The following is a 6,414-nucleotide window of genomic DNA, read 5'->3' as shown; positions in this document are numbered from 1 at the left end:
GCTGCTCTCTTCCGCATAACACGGTGTCTGCCCGTACTCTCGCTCTCCACGGTAAGCCCGGGAAGTTGGCGCAGGTCTCCTACCTGACTTCGCCACACTCCCCTTTAGCACCCCCAATACATTTTTGGGGCTGCCTCTCTGGCTTCCAGCCACGCTTCCGTGCTGCCTCCTCATACCACCGCCTCTCGGCTTTAGCTGCCTCCAGCTCTTCACGAGGGCGGCGATATTCTCCAGCTTTAGCCCAGGGTCCCTTACCGTCCAGAATTTCCTCCCATGTCCAGGAGTCCTGTGTACTAGGCCGCTGCCTAATAATGTCTAATAATTTCCGGGTAACAATTTCCTACCTTACTGTGATTGTTTTTAATTAAAATGGTAAAGAATAAACAAAAATAGCTTCTTAGTAAAGAGCAATTTCTAAAGCAAGAATTTTGATAGTGTCACACCCTGATCTGTGTCGTGGAAATTCAATACTTGGTCATTTCTTCAAACAATAATCTTATTTAATATCGACTAATTATTGCAATAATGAGGCTGGTCGACCCCCCACCCTTGAGTGTTGGACCGAGTAACCTAACCTTCATACAAATGCAGAATAGTACATATAGCTGACACTAACAACGCTCAGTCATGGTTGGTTCAACCCCCCTCAAGCAGACCAAGGAGCATCATAAGCCACTCTGGGTTCATCCTGTCATTATCTGCATTAAAGTAGTTATTATAAATATGCAGAGATCATCCGTTCACCTAATCTGTCTCTCACAAAAACACAGCGGTTAGAACCAAAAATCTCAAATTTGGACTCATCAGACCAAATGTCCATTGCTCGTGTTTCTTGGCCCAAGTAAGTCTCTTCTTATTATTGGTGTCCTTTAGTAGTGGTTTCTTTGCAGCAATTTGACCATGAAGGCCTGATTCACGCAGTCTCCTTTGAACAGTTGACGTTGAGATGTGCCTGTTACTTGAACTCTGTGAAGCATTTTTTGGGGCTGCCATCTGAGGTGCAGTTAACTCTAATGAACTTATCCTCTGCAGCAGAGGTAACTCTGGGTCTTCCTTTCCTGTGGCGGTCCTCATGAGAGCCAGTTTCATCATAGGGCTTGATGGTTTTTGCGACTGCACTTGAATAAAATGTAAAAGTTCCGGATTGACTGACCTTCATGTCTTAAAGTAATGATGGACTGTCATTTCTCTTTGCTTATTTGAGCTATTCTTGCAATAATATGGACTTGGTCTTTTACCAAATAGGGCTATCTTCTGTATACCACCCCTACCTTGTCACAACACAACGGATTGTCTCAAACGTATTAAGAAGGAAAGAAATTCCACAAATTAACTTTTAACAACTCACACCTGTTTATTTGTATTTCTTATCGATCCCCATTAGCTGCTGACAAGGCGGCATCTACTCTTCCTGGGGTCCAGCAAAATTAAGTCAGTTCATTCAATTTTAAAAACATAACAATACATTCACATATTTCACAACACACTGTGTGCCCTCAGGCCCCTACTCCACCACTGCCACATATCTACAGTACCAAATCCATGTGTAAGTGTGTGTATAGTGCGCATGGTATTGTGTGCGTGTGTATGCATGTGTCTGTGCCTATGTTTGTGTTGCTTCACAGTCCCCGCTGTTCCATAAGGTGTATTTTTGTCTGTTTTTAAAATCTAATTTTACTGCTTGTATCAGTTACTTGATGTGGAAAAGAGTTCCATGTAGTAAAGGCTCTATGTAGTACTGTGTGCCTCCCATAGTCTGTTCTGGACTTGGGGACTGTGTAGAGACTTCTTGTGGCATGTCTTGTGGGGTATGCATGGGTCTCCGAGCTGTGCGCCAGCAGTTTAAACAGACACCTCGGTGCATTCAACATGTCAATACCTCTCACAAAAACATGAAGTCAATCTCTCCTCCACTTTGAGCCAGGAGAGATCGACATGCATATTATTAATATTAGCTCTCTGTGTACATCCACAGGCCGGCCATGCTGCCCTGTTCTGAGCCAATTGCAACTTTCCTAAGTCCTGAACAGTAGTCCAGGTGCGACAAAACCAGGGCCTGTAGGACCTGCCTTGTTGATAGTGCTGTTAAGAAGGACAACGCTTTATTATTGATATACTCCCCATTATAGCTACTGTTGTATCAATATGTTTTGACCATGACAGTTCAGTTCAATTTGGTCAATTTCCACATTATTTCTTACACAATTGTGTTGAGGTTTAGGGTTTAGTGAAGGATTTGTCCCAAATACAATGCTTTTAGTTTTATAAATATTTAGGACTATCTTATTCCTTGCCACCCACTCTGAAACTAACTGCAACTCTTTGATAAGTTGCAGTCATTTCAGTCGATGTAGTAGCTGACATGTATAGAGTTGAGTCATCCGCATACACAGAAACTTGGGCTTTACTCAAAGCCAGTGGCATGTCATTAGTAAAGATTGATCAGAGTAATCGGCCTACACAGCAGCCCCGGGGAATTCCTGATTCTACCTGGGTTATGTTGGAAAGACTTCCATTAAAGATCACCCTCTGTGTTCTGTTAGACAGGTAACTTTTTATCCACAATATAGCAGGGTTGTAAAGCCATAACACATATGTTTTTCCAGCAGCAGACTATGATCAATAATGTCAAAAGCCGCACTGAAGTTTAACAAAACAGCCCCCACAATCTTTTTATCATCCATTTCTCTTAGCCAATCATCAGTCATTTGTGTAAGTGCTGTGCTTGCTGAATGTCCTTCCCTATAAGCGTGCTGAAAGTTTGTTGTCAGTTTGTTTACTGTAAAATAGCATTGTATCTGGTCAAACCCAAAGTTTTCCAAAAGTTTACTAAGGGTTGGTAACAGGCTGATTGGTCTGCTATTTTTTTTTTACCTTTATTTAACTAGGCAAGTCAGTGAAGAACAAATTCTTATTTTCAATGATGGCCTAGGAACAGTGGGGTTTAACTGCCTTGTTCAGGGGCAGAACTACAGATTTTTACCTTGACAGCTCGGGGATTCGGTTGCAAGTCCAACACTCTAACCACTGCCCCAGGTATCCTATTTTATTTACTATTCTTGGGTAGCAGAATGACTTTTGCTTCCCTCCAAGCCTGGGGGCACACACATTCTAGTAGGCTTAAATAAAAAATATGTCAAATAGGAGTGGCAATATCGTCCGCTATTATCCTCAGTCATTTTCCATTCAAGTTGTCAGACCAGACCCCGGTGGCTTGTCATTGTTGATAGACACCAATCATTTTCTCACCTCTTCCACACTCACAATGCTTGTTTTTCATAATTTGGTCAGATATACTTGGATGTGTAATGTCAGCGTTTGTTGCTGGCATGGCATGCCTAAGTTTGCTAATCTTGCCAATGAAAAAATCATTAAAGTAGTTAGCAATATCAGTTGGTGTTGTGATGAATGAGCCATCTGATTCAATGAATGATGGAGCTGAGTTTCATTTAGTTTAATTTCATTTCATTTAAGGTGCTACAAAGCTGTTTACTATCGTGCTTTATGTCATTTATCTTTGTTTCATAGTGTAGTTTCTTCTTCTTTTTGTTCAGTTTTGTCACATGAATTCTCAAATTTCAGTATGTTTGCCAATCAGTTGTGAAGCCAAACTTATTTGCCAGTCCTTTTGCCTCATCTCTCTCAACCATACAATTGTTCAATTCCTCATCAATCCAAGAGGATTTAACAGTTTTTACAGCAATTTTCTTAATGGGTGCATGCGTATTACTAACTGGAATAAGCAATTTAATAAATGTGTCAAGTACATTGTCTGTTTGCTCCTCTTTACACACCACGGACCAACAAATATTCTTTACATCAACAACATAGGAATCACTACAAAACTTATTGTATTACCTCTTAAACACTATATTAGGCCCAGCCTTTGGATCTTTGATTTTCCTCGATATGGCTACTATATTGTGATTACTACGTCCGATGGATTTGGACACTGCTTTCAAACAAATCTCTGCAGCATTAGTAAAAATATGATCAATACATGTGGATGATTTCATTCCTGTGCTGTTTATAACTACCCTGGTAGGTTGACTGATAACCTGATGTCACCTGTCAGGGTTTCTTCCTGGAGTGTACTACCTGTGGTTGCCACTAGAGAGCCCCCTTGGGTTTCCTCTAGTATCCAGGTGACCCTGATTGGGCTTATTGGGATCACCTGCTGGATGACTATTTAGGTCAGGACTCAATGGTTTGTTCAGTGTTCTCATTTGTTTGTGTGTTGTTGTCTTGCTATGAAGACCTTAAGTAAATATTCTGAATTTACCCTCACCTCTGCCTGCTGTGTTTCTCTGCGCCTGGGTCCAAGTTCGCAGTAGCAGTATTGTCACACCTGAACCAGGTTGCAGTCACCAGTTACAGTTTGAAGCTTTCTTTTGAGTGGGCAGCCTGATGAAAGCCAGTCAATATTTAAATCACCCAGAAAGTAAACCTCTCTAATGACATCACACACATTACCAATGTTATCCAGATACTGACTGTTAGCACTTGGTGGTCTATAGCAGCTTCCCACCAGAATGGGCTTTAGGTGAGGCAGATGACTTCAACAGTATTTAACATGGCATCCTCTCTAATCTTTACTGGTGCTGAATATTGGCATTTATATGTTTGATGTAAATGTTATAACCTTGCATTACTACCACTGTATCATCAAAGGTGTTATCTAAGTGAGTTTCAGAGATAGTCAGAATATGAATGTCATCCGTTACTAGCAAATTATTGATTTCATGAACCTACTGATCACTTTTCTTCTGGGTTGCTTGTTTTGATTGCTCAACACGGAAACTTAGCAGCACTCGATGTGCTCATGTTCTTTTTGCTAGTGCAGGGTGAGTTGCACACAGTGGACTTCCTCCTAGGGCACACCGGCTCGGTATTAACAGTATAAATCGGGTTCATAAGCACATGATTACTGCATACAATAAATGTAGGATCAGCAGAGGCATTCAGAGCAGCTAAAGGGACATAAATGATGTTACTTATATTGTGCCTACCGACACAATAATTTTGGAGCAGCTTAATTATGTCATTTACTTTCGCTCCTGGATAGGACATTGTTTTCACACTAGTATCGGTCAAATTTCGTACCATGGAGCTGCCCAAAATCACGGCTGGCGAGAAGGACGAGGAAACCCGCCCAATCCCACGCTTCACAAGATTCAGGCCTCCGACAGATGAAGCCCCGCTCGATCCAGAGCAGGGACGGAAGGTTGCCGACGTCGACTTGGAAATCGTAGTAGTAGGCACTTCGGCCGCAGACACAGGCAACCGCAGCGACGAAGGTGCAGGAAGATCAGGCTCCAGGACGGTGAAACTATTTGCTGTTAGTACCCCCTCCTGGCCTCTCGTTGGGAGTGTAGACTGTTTTGCGGGAGGTCGCTGATTGTCTTTTCGCTCATGCTGTGCTCCTTCGACTCCACTAGCAGATGGAAGAGCTCCGGGCAACACAGGCCAGTCATATAATGACAAACTACAAAGCGGAGATGCATCCAACAAGTGCGAACACCGTCCAACCACCGGCGTAGAAAATGTAAACATTCCATTCTGCTTTTTCCCCAGTTTCTTACGTAGGCTGACGACCTGTGTGATCAAGGAAGCCATCTCAAGCCTATAATCCTTACCATCATTGGAACTCTGAGTGATCCGGTTTGTCCCGAAAACAAAGCGTAATAGATACAGTTCCTACAGAGCTGGAACCATTCACTTATTTCTCCAGACAAAGAGGGTTGCATTGCAAAACTCATCAGGTACCAACTTCGTTAGCTTGATGGCTAGCAGCTTAGCATCTCTGTCAAGCAGGCTTCAACCTGTCTGTTAAGCCGGATTCCGGGACAAGAAATAGCGGTCCTAGCTGTTAAAGCTAACAGCGTTGCAGAATCCACACAAAAACAAGTTCTGTATTTGTATTTAATGAACAGCGATTTTGTTTTAATAAAAAATAACAAAGCGAGTGTTTTCCAGCATACAATGTTCAGCTGCGCACTATGATGATGTACAGTGGTTGCTCAACTAAACGTTTTGAGATTATGCTGCGGGATTTAGAGGTCATTTGTGGTTTAGTGCGGTACCCTGCGTCACTGCTTCATTTCTCCAGACCAGCGCAAGGTGGAGTTAGAGCACTGATTATGCTTTTGGGTCCCAAGGCGCTAATGTGTCTCTAACTGACAATGAATGGGCGACATCAACCAAATAGGAACTGAAAATTGTGTACGACTTCAAAATTGAATTTCAATTAACTGAATGATGAGGATGAAGAAGGTGATTTAATTTAGAACAATAGTGTAAGAATTGCTATTCCTCTGTCCTACACGCGCACACCCAGAAAAATACTTATTTTTTTGTTACTACTCGTCAGTATTACTTACTAGAACTGTTTTTACACTAAGGTTTTTATTCTAA

Source organism: Salvelinus sp. IW2-2015, linkage group LG33 (genome assembly GCF_002910315.2).
Source record: "Salvelinus sp. IW2-2015 linkage group LG33, ASM291031v2, whole genome shotgun sequence".
Classification (NCBI taxonomy): domain Eukaryota; kingdom Metazoa; phylum Chordata; class Actinopteri; order Salmoniformes; family Salmonidae; genus Salvelinus; species Salvelinus sp. IW2-2015.
This window is presented reverse-complemented; position numbering follows the sequence as displayed.